This window comes from Lygodium microphyllum, chromosome 29, assembly GCF_053477565.2.
Source record: "Lygodium microphyllum isolate KBCC chromosome 29, Lygodium_microphyllum_v1.1.10, whole genome shotgun sequence".
Taxonomy (NCBI): Eukaryota; Viridiplantae; Streptophyta; class Polypodiopsida; order Schizaeales; family Lygodiaceae; genus Lygodium; species Lygodium microphyllum.
Genome location: NC_141163.1, coordinates 63301600 through 63321335, shown reverse-complemented (window position 1 = coordinate 63321335; position 19736 = coordinate 63301600). Strand labels below are relative to the sequence as shown.

The window sequence follows — 19736 nt, the reverse complement described above, 5'->3', positions numbered from 1 at the left end:
GGTGTAGTGAGCTTACCTCCATGCCGATCGAGTTACCTCCTCTTCCGCGCACTCTGGTAGCTCCACGATCCAAGTGCAAGCTTCAAGCAAGCTCCATCCTCAAGCTCCACGCTCCAAGCTCCATTGCCACGAGCAAGAGAAGAGAAGAGAAGAGAAGAGAAGAGAAGAAGAGAGGAGAAGATGGAGAGCTTCTCCTTCCCAGGTCCCTCACCCTCACACACTCACTCCCTCACACTCTCACACTCTCTCTCTCAAGCACAAGCTTCAAGCAAGCAAGAAGAAGAAGAAGAAGAAGAAGAAGAGGAGAGCCACTTTTGGCCACACACAAGAATGAGCTTCTCATTCACTTTTTAACTTTATATAGAAAACCCTAAATCACTTTTGGACGGTCATCCCCTTTTCCCCTTTTTAACATGGCCGGTCGTGGCCTAGGCTCTTTTTTCCATTGTCATTCTATCTTCCTAGCTTCCTTTCCACCGCCCGTTTACATTTACAAATTGCACGAGTGAGAGCCCGGCGCTCCTTGAATTAAACTATGATGCGCTTGCGCTCTTTTACGAAAGTATTGACTTGTGCTTTTCCTTGCGTGCCTTTCTCCCTTATTTAGGACTTTTCTCCTTGTGCGTCTTTGTCTTCCGTTTCACTTTGCCTTGGCCTTTGTCTTCTGCTTTAGCTTTTCCGGATTTTCCATCTTTGTTTGTTTGAGGGTTAACATTACCCCCCTCCTAGACGAGTGCCAGTCCTATGACACTCACCGTCGTAGATAGTAGGCTTTAGCGTGCACCGAAGACGTGGGTGTAAGGACGTCTGTGGTTGCCATGGAGGAGTGTTGGTAGTGGTGGAGAGGAAGGTCGTTGGGGCCCTAGGTGGTTGATGGTAGGGCTATAGGAGTTGGTGGTAGGGCTGTTCTTTGTGGGGATTGCACTGATGGAGTACAAGTGGCAATTTATTTTGGGGATTTTGCATATGACGATTCTTGGCGGGCTTGCAGGATGATAAAGGATAGGAATTCAGAGCTGAGTGTCGATAAAGAGCGAATGATACTTTCGTTGGAGTTTTCAATATCTGCAATTGAAAACCTGTCCTAAGTGGTCTCTCCCTAGGGGTAGTGCTAGTCTTCTCTATCGTGCACAAGACATAGTTTAATTAGTTTGGGAGACAGGTCGAACTCTAAGCAAGCTGAGAGTATTGTCCTGCACTTCAGGACCCAAACTGTGTATATATTTTGGTGCAGATATTATGTGAGTGCTCGTGCATACTTAGATATTACGTAGTTAAAAGACCGCGGTTGGTTTCTCATAACGATGTGTGGATGAAGCAAAGTTGTCCATGTTGAGAAAAAGTACACGTGAAGGTGTATGCGACATCCTTTGCATTGTGACTACACGACGTAACATAATTGAACACAGGGACACTGCACTATTGGTAGCTGGTAGCCATTGGACCTGCGTGATGAGGACAGTGTACTTTTCATGGCCATTCGTGCAGTGCTTACCACAATTGATTGCAATGGTATTAAGGCAGAGTGCAAGAGGGAATCGTATGAATGGGTCAGGGTGACAAGTCTAACCATAGGCGAGACAAACGCCCTAGGTATGTCCTGCCCTTGATGTGCCCTGAACTATTGTGGGTGATGCTAGGGGGCTAGGAGACTAGGGACGGAGCCAGCCGACCAAGGTCACTGGACGCACCTAATTTGAGGACCCCTAGGTGTTGTGCTGTGATCGTGGGTGCTTCTAATCGTTTCGTTCTTTTTTTTGTGTTTCTTTTGTCTTATGCTTTTTTTTTTTTTTTTTGACTTGCATGAGTACAACCATTGCAATATGTTGAGGCTATCAGCCTTTCAATGAGTTGGGGAATGTCAAGCTTTGAAGGCTCAGGAAACGGATATTACAATGATGATTGTACCCTAGCCTTGTTGTTAGAGAAGCAGTTGTTGAGATGGGGAGAAACACTTGAGATACTACAAACCTCTTTGCGACACACGATGTTGGTACAGTTGAGGTAACAACCGTCGTGAGCCCACTGTAGAGCTTGACCCAGGAAGAGAGCGTAGCCCATGACTATGCTTTGGTTCGTGCGATGTGGGCACTCGCAAGGGTGATTTTTCGCGTTCCGCAGCGTGGCTTTGTCGCGGTTCTTTGTGAGGTTGGTGGTCTTGCGGTGACTTGGGCATTGAACACGTTTGCACGAAGACCTGTGTGATCCTGCATCCACTCGTAACTTCTTGAGAGTATATGCAAGTCGTATGCGTCAAGTACAACGAACAAATGTAATCATGTCAAGATATAACTTTTTCAAAATCCTATGATGCTAATTGCAATGCCTATTCCAGTGCTTGTTAATGACGTGGCATATATTAACGATAGGTAAGGGAAGTGTGTACAAGTGGGGAGCCTGCCCCTTTAATCATCAAAAGACAAAAAGTTATGGTAGGATGGCTTGTTAAGTTGCTTGTATATCATAGGGTCTACTCGATTTACACGAGGTGGGGTGAGTCCGGGTGGTTAGGCAACTGAGGCTTTGCTGGTGAGGGGCTCCTGTGAGGTTGGGCAGGGAAGATGTCGGTCGGGACCTAAATGGTGTAGTCTTTGGCCGCAACCGTTTCCAAGATGCTTTTGAACAATGCATCGAATTCTTCCTTGTCTCGAGCTGCCCTTTTTGCCTTTGAGCACCTGGTGCCCGAGCGTTTGTTGGGGGCTAGCACAACCGGTGTTGCCACACCTTGTGTGCTTCTTTGAGCTTCTACTCCCTTGGCCTGGGGATTCTTCGGTCTACGTCCAGGGTGGTGTCGCTTGGGACCTTGTTTCTTTGCATACCTTTTGAGGGTAGGCACATATCGCACCGGCGGAGGAGCTTGTGCTGCATGTTCCCTTCGACAATGGAGAGCGTCTTTGCAAGCCAACTGCCCTGGGTGCTCCATGGGTTCCACGTAAAGGGACCTGCAAAAAAGCGAACCAAGGATTAGGTCTTGATATAGGATAACACCATTCGCATGAAAGGGATTATAGTGTTGGTTATCAAGCGCATATGACACGAAGGGGAGGGGTGAGGCATACAGTGTTTGTTGTAGAGGAATGGCCCCCATGATGATGTTTATTTGGCCTCCAGCCATTAGCAGATCTTGACTCATGCTAAGTTATGTAGACTAGTCATCATGGAGTGGAGCAGGCCACATCCTTGGAAGGATAGACCGGAAAGGGGAAAGGTGTATAGGAAGGGATGGTACCCTGTCTACACCATCAGAGATGTTGGTTAGGGCTTCCTATGGTGGCAATGAGGATTGCATGTCCTCCATCTGGAGGTGGGAATGGTGACACAACTTCCAAATGTGTGGTGAGAGGAGGACCTGAGGGGCTTAGCCTGTTGAACCCAACTCTTCTCCCTGCGCTTGACCATTATTGCTTGTGTGTGTTGATAGTGTCTATACAGGGTCACAAAAGTCATTGTTTATTTATATAAATATCCATGAATCCATGTCACGTCACGAGGATAAAAGCCAATTGTAGAACTCCGGATTGTACTGGAGCGTGGTGCATGCATCTAGTACTCGTGGCAGCTTACTCAATACCGATAGATATTTTGCAACATCGAGTAGCATGGAACCTTGTCCGAGTCTACTGGTAACATGTAACTCCTCCTCAGTGAGAACCTTATCAAACAGAGAGTTGTCTTGGCTAGTTTCAGCCAAGTCTGTATCCCGAATGGCAGTCAACACTCGAAAGGAAGTTGGTGCCATATAGGTTGGGTCTCTTTGAGACCGCCATTTGGCCAATCGCTCCTTTGAGACTGTCATGATCTGGGCTCCTAGTTCGGCCATTGCAACGCAGTTTTCATACCAACGTTGTTCAAATTGACTTTGACTCTCTGATAGTCGCTTTAGTTGCTCTATCTCTAAGAGATTTGGTTGGCAGAGCACATCATTGAATGCTACAGTTAAGCGTAGTTCGTCGGCTTCCTCGTCAGAGATGAGTCGCAAGCGTTCATACAGGAGCCTGTTATAGTGCTCGTCAAGATATTCTTGCTCTTTCGAGGATAAGGGAAATGGCAAGTATTCTTCAAGTTGCTCTTTAGGGAATGCGCCCATGTCTTGCCAGGACATAGACACGTGCGAACACTTTGAGCTTAGCATCCAACTCGGTTAAGCATTCTGTGACACTTCTATGTTCAACGAGGGCTTGCTCGGTTGCCATCTCATGCAAGGTTCTAGGAGTTTGCCTGGGCTTTAGCGTAGCTAGGGACTTAGGCCTAGACGAGCAAGTTTGGCCAATGCTAGGATTTCTTATGCTCTTGGGATTTTCATGTTTCTCTTGAGGCTTTGTCATTGTATCATGGTTCTCCTTGGATGTGACTGGTATAAATTTGTCACCTTGTTGTGACAGCGTTGTATCCACTCTTAATTGGTCAATGTGAGTTCTATTGTCGGCGGATAGAGTGTTGCAAGTAGCCGTTGATGGTAATGACTGCTTTGATTTTTCAGAGCACACGAATGTGTCTGAGGTTTCATCGCTATTAGAAGAGGCATCAATTGGTGCAGTGGTGGATGGACTCGATGCTTTATTCCTCAGGTCTCCAGCGCTCTTCGTCTCAATGTTCTTGGGGTCCACAACCACCTGCAACTGCTGTTGTTTTCGTTGTTTTCTCCTCTTTTTCCTGGTCAGTGTAGGTGTATCTCTCAAAGACTCAGGACCCTGGACCAGGTCAACCGTTGATGTGCTTGGGGCCTCAGCATTCTCTTTCTCTAGCGTGTCCTTATGGGACATAGCCGTGGCCTGTTGAATAGCCTCGCCAGGTTGTGAGAGCACAACTGCCTCCCTTTTCGGAGAGTCTAGCTCTTCAGTCAATTCCCTTGTGTTTAACTCCTCCAGTCTAGACTTTAGGCACTTTGCTGGAGTTGTCAAGGAAGTTGGCTGTGACACTTCCTCCACAGGTAAACTACTAAGGACACATTCCACAAGGGGCATTGCTACGGCCAAGGGCCGTGACTACTGTGATCCCTGATTGGAAGTTGTAGCGGCTAGTCCCGTGGGCTGGATACCCTTGGTGGATTGTAGTGTCAAGTCCCTAGGGTGATCGGAAGTGGTCATGTCTTTCGTTGCCCTTTGAGCATCCATCTGTGTAGATCGAGCATGAGTTGATCTAGTAACATTAGGTTGCTTAGGCATATTCTTGGGCCGAGAGCTACGGATGGTGTCATGTCCCACCTCTTGGACATTTGGAAGCTTAGATGCAGATAGAGATTGGGATTGAGCAGTCACCTTTGACGAGTGCTGTAGTGCTTCCTATGTCCGTTTGGAAAAAGAGGGTGCAGGAGATCTAGGACTCTTAGGTGGACTTCGCACTAACTGAATGATTTGCTCGAGGCTATTAGACGATTGTGCTATTTGCTTTGTTGAACAATCAGCCTTCTCACGAGCAGCGTTGTGCCTCTGGTGCTCATTATCCTCTTGGGAAGTCAAAAGTTGATTGAGCACTAATGGTCTTTGTGCATGCTCAATGGTTACATATGACCTATGCTTATTAAGCATGCTAGGCCTTGGCTCTTTCTTTTGAACGCTCATGTTTTGTTTCTTGCCTCGAGACCTGGAGTTTCTCTTAGGTTTCCTCCTGTGCCTCGTTGCTTTTGGTGCAATCTGGCCTTCAGCTGATAGAGGTGGTTTAGTAGGGGGTTTTGGTATCCAAATCCATCGGTTACCGGCGTAATACCCTTGAGCACGTAGCAACGCTTTGGATATCCATCGCGGCGTTGTGCTGACCCTCCATCAATGCCTTCATCTATAAGTCTAGGGCTTCCTTTGGGGTCTTCTACGATATTTGTAAGTCCAAAGCCCGTCCTTGGCATTGTCTCTTGACCTTCTTGTTTCAAGTATGGCCTCACTCACTGGTTCTCGTTGTTTGACCTGTGCTTGTATCAGTTTTTTCAACAAGTCCTTGCTCTCGTTAGTAGGCTTGACTGTTATGTCAGCACCTTCCTTGCCTTTCCCTTGAGGTTCGATGAGGTCACCCTTGCTAAAGGTTGTGACTCTATCCTCACACCCGGTAGCGTCAGGTGTATCCTCTGTGCTACATAGTCAGCCTCACACTTGGTTACCCTTTTGAAGGGTCTTCCTAGGAGGGTTTCTTTCCCGTAGCTAGCACTATTTGGAGGAACATGAAATAGGATAGGCAAGCTTTCCGTTTCAATTGTCGCAAGGATTTTGCACTTCCCTATGAGTGCTTGTGGGTGTCCCCCATAAGGGCTAAGAGTTGCACTAGTCAGTGTGAGCTTTGGTTGGCCTAGTAGGGTCCATGATTCATACGTCAAGATATTAAAATCTGCTCCTTGATCAATTAGAGCATCGATAGTATGCTCTCTTTTCGCGGTGAGTTTGACCCTAAGATAAGCAGGTGGTACTATGCCTTCATCTTCCGGGTCTTGGCTTGTAAATTTAAGTCTTCTGACAGATGCCCTTGAGTCCCCAATTGCATGACCAGACGTGGATTCTCCACCAATGTCTTGGGTCGTCTGTACAGTGTTGCTCAAGGTACATCTCTCGTCAAGAGTGTCATGTCTAGTCATCTTCGCATTTGTAGCTTGCTGATGTTGCATTTTGCTCTGACTCGACACGATCTGAATACAATGTCTTTGTGTTCTCATGGTGTGGCCTTTTTTCTATTGATGGGGGCTAGTTTGACCCATTGATGTTCAAGGGTCTCTGTTTCTCTTTGTTCGGGTATGGGCTTTTGGTTGCTCTTTTACAAGTGAGGATCCATGCTTGTGTAGAGCCATTACTACACTAGGGTTTAATTTGGAGGACCTGTCACGGCGCGCATTTTCTCTCCAACCTACTTGGGGGAGGTGCGGAGGGGGCAGAGTCTCCTCTGCGGGGGTCTGGGAGGGGTAGTCCCCCCGGCCCGCAGGGCTGTTACGGTAAACGCCATGCGCAATTTCGGAGGACCGTTTATAGCCAAATTTTAAACTACTTGCTCTAAGTTTCAGCCCAGTGATGGATCTGTGATGTGCCTTTAGCTCTACGTAGCCTTTGGGGTCAATTTCGGGGTTTAGATGCGTCAAAATTTGTGTTCTAGACACTTGTCCGATTTTGACAGTTTTCTATCCGATTCTCAGATATCCGATTTTCAGGAGTTTGATTATCAGAATCGGACGTCCGATTTTGGGTTGGTCTGATGGGCCCAGTGGTCCGATTTTGGTCACTTCCGATTTTGACAGGTGTTCGATTTTGAGTGATTCGATTCCTTGTGTCTGATTTCCAGGGTCCGAGTGTTCGATTTTGAAAATCGGACGGGCGAGTGTCCAATCACTCAGACAAGGGTGGTCCAATTCTAGACTGGTCCGATTCTGGGAATCGGATCGGGAGGGTGGTCCAATTTTCGGAGTCGGATGGTCCCTCCAGAGATAGGGCAATTCTATTCTGGGACTCGGACGAATTGGTCCGACTGCACGGTCGACAGCCCGCGAGTTGCACGCGACGCCTCTAGGCTGACGTCTACTTCACCGAAACGTGCCGTGCTGCCTAATTAGATGCAAAGCCACAGAGGAAAATGCCTGGCGTACCTGAAAATAGTATGGCGCTTGAATCGATCAGTACGCTGATGATCTCCCCGCAGGTCTCTCTCTCTCTCTCCTTGGCTCTCAAGCTCACTCTCTTCTCAGAGGGTAGGATGTCAAATGTGGCCTTTCCTGGTTCCCTGGGCCTCTTATTGCCCCATTCCAGCCTGCTGTGGCCTCAGAGGTTAGTCCCTCATACTCTTCCAGCTAGAAATCTGGATATGTGCCCCTATTTTCTTGTTTCAGCCTGTTATACAGCAACAGAAAACCCTGCCGTTTTCCTTCTTTTTTCCTATTCTAACCTTACCCTAATCAACAAAAATCAAAACCAGAGATGGAGATGAATGGTCCTACTCTAATATTCAACAACAAATCAAAAACCTACTTGCTAAGGAGATCGAATACCTCTTGGTCTCGGCAACGGAACCAAAATGTGGGAGCTTTCGTCCAACCGCCAAGACCCACGGACCGCTTATTGTTTCAAGCGTTCCAAGCCGAGCACTAATGGCTACCTCTCACATAGCCGACGCGCCATCTATATCTACGGGTGTAGTGAGCTTACCTTCATGCCGATCGAGTTACCTCCTCTCCCGCGCACTCCGGTAGCTCCACGATCCAAGTGCAAGCTTCAAGCAAGCTCCATCCTCAAGCTCCACGCTCCAAGCTCCATTGCCGCGAGCAAGAGAAGAGAAGAGAAGAGAAGAAATGAAGAGAGGAGAAGATGGAGAGCTTCTCCTCCCCGGGTCCCTCACCCTCACACACTCACTCCCTCATACTCCCTAGCTTCAAGCAAACAAGAAGAAAAAGAAGAAGAAGAAGAAGAGGAGAGCCACTTTTGGCCACACACAAGAATGAGCTTCTCATTCACTTTTCAACTTTACATATAAAACCCTAAATCCCTTTTGGGCGGTCATCCCCTTTTTCCCTTTTTTACATGGCCGGTCGTGGCCTAGGCCTTTTTTCCCATTGTCCTATTTTCCTAGCTTCCTTTCCACCGCCCGTCTACATTTACAAATTGCACGGGTGAGAGCCCGGTGCTCCTTGAATTAAACCATGATGCGCTTGCGCTCTTTTACGAAAGTATTGACTTGCGCTTTTCCTTGCGCGCCTTTCTCCCTTATTTAGGAATTTTCTCTTTGTGGGTCTTTGTCTTCCGTTTTACTTTGCCTTGGCCTTTGTCTTCTACTTTAGCTTTTCCGGATTTTCCACCTTTGTTCGTTCGTGACGCTCCTTGAATTAAACCATGATGCGCTTGTGCTCTTTTACGAAAGTATTGACTTGCGCTTTTCCTTGCGCGCCTTTCTCCCTTATTTAGGACTTTTCTCCTTGTGCGTCTTTGTCTTCCGTTTCACTTTGCCTTGGCCTTTGTCTTCTGCTTCAGCTTTTCCGGATTTTCCACCTTTGTTTGTTTGAGGGTTAACATCTACCTTTCTTGGGTTTGGAAAAACAAAATATCAATAAACTAAGGGCGTTTCTATGGATGGGTGATTGAGTTTTACTAGTTTGTCATTTCATAGCAAAATGATAGAGCTGCCTTCATCGAAGGCACCTATCTACTGCATCACCATACCTAAGATTGCATCTATATCATCTTGTTTAGGCAAAGAAGCTACCCTTCCAAAGAGTCATGCCAGTTTACTTCAGCAAAATAACACACTTGTGAGAATAGATGGGCAGCAAAAGCCACATTAATCAGATAGTGGCCTTCGAAAATAATCTGAATGGTAGTAAACATAAACTTACTTGCACTAAATAAAAAACTCACTTAATAGGAGAGCTAGATTGCTCTTGCATGGTAGATGATATATGATAGGCCCCAAAGGTTGGTGCCTATTTTGGTATTTCGTATCATTATTTAAAGCTTACATGAATCACAAGTGACTTGTTGTCACAAACTAGCGCTCTCTTAGTATCTATAATTCCCATGTGCCTTGCTCTTGAATTAGCCTAGACTTTGTCTTCAAGGCATTGTCCTCAGTTGCTCTCACCAACCTTGACAAAATATGTGGCAAATCCGTCCATTCACACCCTAACAAGTGTAATGCATAAGAATGCATATTGTCCACAGTTGAATGACTTGTACAATGTTGGAAAGCTGGTCCCACACTCTTGATGCTGCAAACAGTGTATAAAACACACAAATATCAGATTCAAATTGATCTAATATGTTGTATGAAGCCTCATACGTATTTGTGTATCAATCCTAGTCCTTTGCCCTCACCTTTGCACACCCAATCTTTGTCAAACTCGGCAAATTCAAACTGGTACTTCATATCTGTATCGCTGCCACAACATATAAGCATTCAATTCCTGTTCAAAAACAAAGGGTAATTGCTATGATCCTTGCAATATGCATTTCATTAGGTTTGACTTGCATTCTTCTATTTTTTCTAGACATATCTTGTGATAGAATGGCTGTATTTAAGCCATTTCATGTGACACAAGTGATGCATAGGTGCACAGTGACTTTGTAACCTTCAATATTGGCATGGAGCATATGCTTTGACAATTGTCTTGCATGGTCCCCATGCAATCCCACATTGTTTCTCTCACAATGGAGAGATTTCTCATGATGGAATTGTGAGAACTTTTTTTGTGAAAAAATTTTCACAAGTGCACACGGCTTGAGATCTCAGAGAAGAAGAGAGGATCTTATTTTGTTGTGCTGCAATAATATGTTTTGATGAGAATTAGGTAAAAGAAAATAGTATACCTTGCTATAAATGGAGTTATAGAGCTACCCAATGGATTCTCTATGCTGAAAGGAGAAGATTGGTTGTTGTCCTCACTCCATACATACGGTCAGCTCAAGTTCCATGGTTGAAAGTTGCAATTTCTATAGCAAAGAAGAGAAGAATGACTATATCTAAACTTGTGCTTCTCAAATCAGAGAGAAAGAGCTCGAAATAACCTAGATCAATAACCTTGGAGGCCCATGGCCGAGTTTTAGGAGGTGCTGAGACGAGCATGCCCCATTTGGGTGGAGGTGGTGGATTTCCCTGCGCATCTCTGGAGACTCCTCCCTCTGGTTTTGACAACCATTGGGGAGGTTTTGGTGGAACCTCAGCTGGCTTCCTGCAATCGGAATAGGGCATGTATGCTTTGGAATATAGGGAAACCTCACCCAATGAAGATTCGTTTTGAGGTTCCAAGGCTACAAACGTTGGTGTGTGAGTTGAAATGGGATACTTTTGCATCACATTGTTTCAGATGTGGCCAATTGAGCCATTTCATTTCGGAATGCGACAAAAATATGGAGGTAGGGCAATGCTCTATGGACCCAGATATGGAAATGCAAGACCACCTCGCTCAGCAGACGATTCAGAAGCCGGTGCATGATTCTGAGTAGCTTTTCCAACATGATCGTAATGAAGGCAAGAAGGACGTTTCCCACGCTGATGGGGAGCATGCTTCGCTTGCGGGTGGGCAGAACTTGCCTCTTCAGGACAGTTGTTCGTCGTAATGCAAGACAGGATTCTTGCTCCACTCCTGCTCATCCTCCATCACCCCCTATCACTCAAACCTTTCAACATAGAGGAAAGGGGTTTTATATGAAACCCCAATCTTCGCGTGCTCCGGTAGTAGAAGATAAAAGGCCTTGTGATTTTGCTTTGCGCTTTGATGCATGTGGGGGGCTTGTGCCTCCTCGGGCTTGTGCCTCCTCGGCTTGTGCCCCCAGCAACAACACTTTCCTTCCCGTGCTTCCATTGCCGGCTTGCAGAGGGCAGATCTTGTTGATGTTATTCGAGGTGAAATGGAGAGATTCCAAGTTACCAAGGCTATTGATGTAAAAGGGAAAGGGAAAGCGGCGGTTCAATGGTTCTTTTCATTTGTGATTCATTATGAAAATTGCTCTTTGGAATGTGAAAGGTATTTCTTTAGGCAAAAAGCAGTACCGGTTGTGGAAAGTGGTGCTGGCTGGAAAATGGAATGTTTTTCATGTTGTGGAGCATAAACAGCACGCTTTGGCCGGATCTTTATATGTATATAAGGATTATGCAGTTTTCTTTAGTGGTCATCCTCCGCATAGATCAGGAGTTATGTTGGCGGTCAAATCCTCCCCACATCCATCATTGGTCTCTCAAGACCCTCGTGGCCGATTTTTGATCCTTGAAATAATTTATGAGGGTGAGGTTTTGTGGATTGTAGGCGTGTATGCTCCTTCTAATGCAAGGGAACGTTGTCAGCTTTGGGAAGACCTGCACTGCCTTGCCATGGCTCATCAAGGCTTTGCTATGGGTGATTTTAATGCCTGTGTGTCTGTAGATCAGGAAACCTCTTCGCATTCGGTTATGGATGGTCCTGAGAGACAGGCTTGGGATGCTCTTGCAACGGCATCTTTGAAATAGGACATGTGGTCATGTGTATCCATCACAAGCTGGATACACTTATTGTTCTTTTCAGCATCCAAACACTTGGGCCAGGCTGGATAGGATATATATTTGCCAAAGTGATTCTTTTCTTCCTGCAGTCATCAGTATGCGAGTGGAAAAACATGTTTTGTCACATCATTACCCTTTGGTCCTGAAAATGAGCCATAGACCTGTTCATGCATTTAAGGCTCTCCTTGCCCGTTTGCCTCTTCGGTTTAATCAATCCTTTTTGCAGCAAAATAAGTTTATGGAAGGTGTTCAGCAATTGATAGCCTCTTTTAGCTTGAGGGTCCTATCTACATGGATGGAAGCATGGGCGGTTTATAGGGATAATGCGCGAGCGTTATGCCGACAATATAGTACTCAGCATGTTTCCTCGTTTCGAGCTGAATTGCAGCATGCTCAATCCTTATTAGCTCATTCCTTGTCTCTGTGTCAGACTGGGGATTCCATTGATGATTTGCTCACATGCATTGAATGGCTGAAAGGCAGGGTCCAATCTCTTCAGGAAGAGGAATATGCAAAATACAAACTGTTGGCCAGAGCTGAAGCTTTACATGATAACAACTGTCAAACTCATCATTTTTTTGCTCCTGTGCATCAGAAATATGCTCGGGAAAATATTGTGCGTTAAAAGGATAGCAAGGTGATTTGGTGACCGACCTTGTCTCTATTATTCGGATGACTGTTGACTTTTATAGGGCCTTGTTGGGTCCACAGGAGGTTCTTTCCGATGCTGTTCTCTCTGCTCGAACTTATATTTGTGACATGGTTAGTAATTGGGTTGCACCAGAATGGGTGAATCTGATGGAGGCTGATATTTCTAAAGATGAAGTGGCAGAAGTGCTGTCTCACCTGCCTCGAAGAAAAAGTCCAGGTTGGGATGGGCTTCCTAATGAGCTATTTTCAGCCCATGTGCAACTGGTTAAGGACCCATTAACTCACTTATGTCAGCAGGTGTGGAACGTTGGTATGATGGCTACGGATTGGAAGATTGCTATCATCAGGTTGTTGCCCAGGGTTCCCTCTCCAACCTCTTTGAAACAATGGAGACCCGTTTCTGTTATGGGATAGTTGCATAAAATCTTCTCCAAAAATATTGCCAATAGATTGCAGAAAGTTTTCCACACCTCGTTCATCCACGTCAATACAGTTTTATTAGAGGTTGGAATGTAATACATAACATTTTGAATATTCAGCTTGGAATTGACTATGCCAAAGCTTCTAGCCAGCAGGTTGTTATGCGTCAGCTAGATATTGAGAAGGATTTTGATCATGTCAGCTGGTCTTTCTTGCGGCAATTAATGTCTACAATGGGGTTTGGTCCCCGTATGATTTCTCTAGTTGATTATATTAGTTAGGGTGCTGTGGCCCGTATTGCTCTTAATGGAGGGATTACGAAGGAAATTGCCTTATCTCGGTCCCTTCGGCAAGGCTGTCCTCTCAGCCCTTTGCTGTTTGCTTTGGTAACTCACCCCACGCTCTCATTACTGGATAAGTTGGCAGCTCAAGGTCACATAGTTGGCTTGACTCTTCTTGGCAGTGACCAGCTTGTGGGTCAATCTTTGGCAGATGATTCTTTTATGTTCCTTAAGGCGGATCGTATTAATGTTTACTGGGCACTGGTGGCCTGGAATCTTTTTGCTTTGGCATCGGGTCTTCACATTAATACTCAGAAATCCACCCTTCTCTCTTGGACGGAGAATGATTTGCACGCCTTGGGCTTGAATGGCATTGTGATCGCAAGGGGTAATATAACCAAGTACTTGGGATATCCTATTGGTGTGGAGGCTGCTCCCCGAGCCTTGCTGGATTGGATGGCCTCCCGAATACATGACAGGTTCATGTATTGGAAATCCTAGAGTTGACCACTACATGTTAGACTAAAAGTGGCTCAATACATTATGATTAGTATGATCTCATTCTTTCTGCCATTGCTTCCTTGGACTAAGAAGTCCATTTTGGATTTGGTTCAGCCTATTAGATTTATGCTCTAGAAAAAGAAAGGCAATAGTTTGGGGCAGGTATGGATCTCCTAGCAGCATGTGACCACTCCGAAAAGGATGGGGGGTGTAGCTTTGCTAGATGTCAATTTGCATATTGCCGCTTTGAGGCTATCCTTGTTGCAGAGTCTATGCACTCAGTGTCATCCTTGGTCAGACATTGCCAAATTCTTTATAGAAAAGACTGGCATCTCTCATGGTAGCACGGTTATTCATGCTTCTTGGTGGCATGCGCTTAATTCTACGAGGCCTTTAAAGGTCTCCCAGTCTTTTCTCCTTTCTCATTTGATAGCTTCCTGGCAAGAGATGCTTCGTTTTGTAGTTTGGCGTCCCCGGATATTCGTAAAGAGGAAAATTCGCCGCAAGAAGAAAGACTGGCTTCTTCAAGGTTATTGGATTGGCCACTAAAAGATTTGTAGCGAGAAAAATTCAATCGGATGGCTAGGTTGGGGTTGAAGATAGTCCATGATGGTGTTGTTCCTGGGCAGCCCCGTCTTTATTCCTTTAGGTGTATTCGTCAGTACTTTAGGGTGCCTCGTGGATACAGGGACATTCGGTCGTCCATTTAGGACAGTCTTTAGAGGTTCTTTCCTTTGCCTGTGTTACAGCCAGTGGATTCTTGGCAGGACTGGATGTTTATGCTTCCTGATGATTTTGGAAAAAGGTCAGCTAATCAAATATATCATCAGATGGTGGAAGCCAAGAAATGGGTCATGGGGAAAGTGAATAGGTTATGGCATCTTAGGGACAGTAAAATGAAGTGGCGGGAAAGATTTATGCGCTTTATGCTGACTTGATGGTCGGTTGTAATAGAAAGTAAGAGTTATAGAGAGAATGTTGACCTGATGGTCTGATGTAAATATTCACTATCTAATTCAATTTTCTTCATGAAAAGAAAAGAGAGAGAATGTTGACCTGATGGTGTGATGTAAATATTTACTACTTTATTCAATTATCTTCACGAAAAAGACACAGAGAGAGAGAGAGAGAGAGAGAGAGAGAGAGAGAGAGAGAGAGAGAGAGAGAGAGAGAGAGAGAGAGAGAGAGAGAGAGAGAGAGAGAGAGAGAGAGAGAGAGAGAGAGAGAGAGAGAGAGAGAGAGAGAGAGAGAGAGAGAGAGAGAGAGAGAGAGAGAGAGAGAGAGAGAGAGAGAGAGAGAGAGAGAGAGAGAGAGAGAGAGAGAAACAGCACGCCGTTAGCGATGGCGACCCCGTCTGCGACCTGACTGCGGCCGCGACTGCTTCGCCTGCTCGTCCCGGCCAGCCCGTCGTCTCCTGCAGCCATCGACATCGCCTGCGGGACCTGTTCGTCGCCGCCCTGTCCGCCACGCCCCGTTGCCCTCGCCTGCAGCCCCGGTCACTACTGCCCCCGTCGCCTGTGCCACAGTCGCCTGTGCCCCCTCGCCTGCAGCCCTCGTCGCCTATGCCCTGTCGCCCTCGCTTACAACCCCCGCCGCCATCGCCTGCAGGCCCCGCCGCCGTCGCCAGCATCTGGCGCCTGTTGCCTGCGGGCCCCGCCCTGCCGCTGCCTGCCTGGCGCCCGTTGCCTGAGTGCCCCGCCCTGCCGTCGCCAGCATCTGGCCACCTGTCCTGCCGTCGCCAGCATCTGGCGCCCGTGGCCTGCGTGCCCCGCACCCCAGCCTGTCTGCTCCTACACGGTGACAGGTAAATCTCAGTTTTCATTAGCTCTCCTTGCCAAGCACACCCCGGGACAGCACCTCTGTACAGAAAAAAAGGAAAAGCGAGAGAGCAGGCAAAAGAGAGGGTCAGTCCTCCCTCGAGATCAACTCATCAGATACGATGGCTGGTTTGGATCTTGATTTCATAGATCAAACAGTGGCCGCACTGGGCCCGGATTCTGATGCGGAGGAACCTGAGGATATGGTTCCGTGCAACGAAGAGCTGCCCCCTGGTCCCGACATCCAGCCGGCGGGTAAACGTACCAAGCATGCTTCGGAAGAGATAGGCATTCCTCAGGATCGGTCCTATGCTCAGGTTGCCTCGGATTCGGTGGACTCTCAGGAAGTGGACTGGGAACATTTGCTGGAATTTGCAAACACCTTGCTTGGCGATTATGTTCAACATAATCAGGAAGCCTTCGCTGACTCTGCACCTGATGATGTGCTGGATGCCACAGTGGACCCAAAAACTGTCTTACGCTCCTTTTCGGTATTCTATGATCGCGCTGTCATACTCTTCTTCACTGGGCGAATCCCGTTGATTTCCCGTATTCGCCAGTGGTTGCAACATCTGTTACAAGGGGAATGTGTGGAAGAGATTTTTGTTGGCTCCCGGGGTTTTTTTGAGGTCCTGCTGAAATCAGAAACGCACCGTGCTGCTCTTCTGTCTAAACTGCCTTTGTTTTTTGATCGCCGGTTGGTTCATGTGGTTCCATGGCGTCCAATGGCAGATTTCCAGCGTCTGCTGCAACGTGAATGCCCGGTCTGGGTCGAGGTGGAAAACTGTCCGGCTGTTTATTGGCCATTATTGAAGGATGCTATGGCCGCTGTGGGCACTGTTCTGGTCCCTCCCAGTCTCCGGGCTGTCAATCGCAACCGCTTGTGTATGCTCTGGGACACTGCACGAAAAAGGCCTGCCTGGTTACGCCTCAATTGCTCTGGCATGCACCCATTACACTTTCGCTTGAAATGGGGCAATTTTGCAGGGCACTGCTTCTCCTGTGGACAGTTGGGGCACTTTATGGCCGAATGCCCGGAACAGCAACACACTTCCCAGGATGGCCATGCTGTGCCGCCCATGGAAGATATGGTGTGTGATGCCCCATCGCTGAATGCTACCCATCAGCCCCAAGCTTTGGCCAAAGGTAAACAACAAGTTGCGGGTCTGGATTCCAGCGCCACTAATTGGGTGGAAGTACGTGCAAAAAAAGGCAACAGGGTTGCTGCGGCCATGGAGAACAATGCGTCTACTACATCACAAGATTCCATGCGTACATACATGCGCAGGAAGGAAATGCAGTCTTCTGAGCGCTCGGCCCCTGCTATGATTTCCTCTGCCCCCCTTCATCAGCCCGCCAGGAAAATGTATTCGGATCGTTCAAAGGGGCCCTCTGCTAAGCTGGCATTTGATACCAGAGGTAATGTCATTACCCCCTGGGACCGTCGCTATCCCCGTTCCATCTCAAAGCCAGCAGATATCCCGTCTACTTCCAAATCTGGTCCGCAGAACTCTTTTGCAGTGTTGGCGGACTTCTTGGACGAGGGAGTTCTGGACATTCTTGCTGACAAGGTCAAGGCGAGGCAAGCAGTGCCTCGTACCTGATTTTGTTTTGAGTATACATGAAAATCGCCACGTGGAATGTGCGAGGAATTTGTTCTCGGCACAAGCAACATGCTATGTGGACTGTATTGCATGAAAATCAGTGGGATGTCCTGTGCGCTGTTGAGCACAAGAGTCACGATGAAGCCGGAAAAGTGGTAGATTGCCATGGTTTTAGATTATTTTATGCTGGGTCACAGCCCATGCATTATTCGGGCGTGCTCATGATTGTCCATGACAAATATCAGCCTGTTCTAATTAAAAATGATGTTCATGGCCGTTTTTGGTGATTGAAATTATATTCGAAGGGGAAATCTTATGGCTACTTGGCCTCTATGCTCCGAATGATTCCGTCTCTCGTCGGGCGCTTTGGCAGACTTTGCAGACCTCTTTGTCACTTGGCAGACGGGGCTTCTTCATGGGGGATTTCAATATGTGTGTGGATTCTTCCCAGTCCACGTCGCAACATTCGGTGATGGATACGCCGGAAAGTCGTATGTGGCAGTCGTTGGCTCTTCACGTTCTTAAGCAAGACCTTTGGTCCTGGCTACACCCGTCTGCTACAGGGTTTACTTTCCATTCTGCCCAGTATGCAACAACATGGTCGAGATTGGATCGTATATATATCATGCAGAATGATGATTTTCTTCCTGAGATGCTCGAAATCAAGGTGTTGCAGCAATATGCCTTGTCCGACCATTTCCCGCTGCAGCTGGAGCTGCTTGCACAACCCATTGCCCCGTTCAAGCAATTTCTAGGGAGAACCCCTTTGCGTTTCAATTCGTCTTACCTGAAGCATGCAATCTTTCAGGGCTATATGCAGCAATTGATTGACAGATTTCTCTTCGACTTCGCTTCTCAGGGCACTGCGGCATTTAAACGATTGCTTTCTAATGTGCAGCGGGTTGCTCGGCAGTATGGGATCCACCATGCGTCGCTTTCTCGGCAGCGTCGCAAGGCAGCCGAGGACATACTGGCTTTGGTTCGTTCCCTGCTGGTGGACTCTCCGGATGATGCGTTTCTGCTAGCGCTGGCCATGCGGGTGGCGGATCTTCTTAAAGAATTTCAATTGCAATCATATCAGCAGGCCAAACTGCGACATCTGACAGATACGTTGCACGATAATGCATGTCAAACCCATAAGTTCTTCCGAGCTCTTCACGCCTCTCCTGCTAGGGAGAATATGACCAGACTCGAGGATGCAGAAGGTCACCTTATCATGGACCCGCAGACTATTGTGCATATGTGCAGGAATTATTTCCGTGACCTTCTCGGCACCACTTCGCCACCTTCAGATCAAATCGCCCAGGCCCGTTCGGGTTTTTATGACCTGGTCCGCAATCAGCTACCGCAGGACGTGCAAGCTATTATGGAGTCCGATATTTGTGAGGCAGAGGTTATGGATGTCTTGTTACATTTGCCCAAGGATAAAAGCCCGGGTTGGGATGGCCTCACCAATGAGTTCTTTGAAGCTTTTGCTACCCAACTGGCGAAACCATTGCAGGCTTTGTTTCAGCAGGTGTGGCAAACCGGGATCATGCTTGCCTCATGGAAAGAAGGCCTTATTAAACTACTTCCAAAAGTCCCCTCGCCATCTAGGTTGACACAGTGGCGGCCCATTTCCTTGATGGGCTCAATGTACAAAATCTTTTCCAAAATAATGGCGAATCGACTTCACAAGCATCTCCCGGCCATTGTGCATCCTTTACAGTATGGTTTCATTAAGGGCCGAAATATTCTGCACAATGTATTGAATGCTCAACTAGCTATTGATTATGCACGGCATTCGAACCAGGAGGTAGTACTGATTCAACTGGACCTGGAAAAGGCTTTTGACTATCTGGATTGGTCTTTCGTTGCTGAACTTATGTCGGCTATGGGCTTTGGTCCCCGGATGTCTCGTCTTATCTACACCATTAGCGCGGCAGCGTCTTCGCGAGTCATGCTGAACGGAGGTGTTACCGAGCCATTTCTACTTGCCCGTTCTGTCAGACAAGGATGCCCTTTGAGCCCGCTATTCTTTGCCCTCGCGACACATCCAGTTCTTTCCATGTTATCCCATATGGTAGCCTCTTCTCAGTTGGCCGGTCTGTCGCTTCCTTCAGGACAGCACTTCATTAGCCAATCCCTGGCGGATGATACTTTTATGATTTTGCGTGCGGACAAGGACAACCTCAAGCGCGTATTGGATGTTTGGGGCATCTTTGGTCAAGCCTCCGGCCTTCGCATCAATGTGCTCAAATCAGCCATTCTTAGCTGCACGGAGTCGGATTTGCAGTCCTTGGACTGGCAGGGTCGGGTTATTCCTCGTGGCTCCATTGTCAGGCACCTTGGGTACCCTTTGGGTGTTGACGTTCCACCAAAGCAGCTTCTGCAGTGGATCTCTCAGAAAATGGAGGCTAAGTTTATGTATTGGAAATCTCAAGCCTGGCCCTTCCATATTCGTCTCAAAGTGGCCCAGACAATTATGTTGCCAATGTTGACATATTTTCTGCCACTATTGCCCTGGACTACTATGACTCTCAATGCGCTTA

At 47.2% G+C, this 19736-nt stretch overlaps 1 protein-coding gene across 5 annotated transcripts in view; it reads left to right on the top strand.

Annotated features, from left to right (window-relative positions):
- Positions 1-19736, top strand: part of LOC148010708 (dynein regulatory complex subunit 7-like) — a 358764-nt gene that overhangs the window by 62153 nt on the left and 276875 nt on the right. The window lies entirely within an intron of this gene.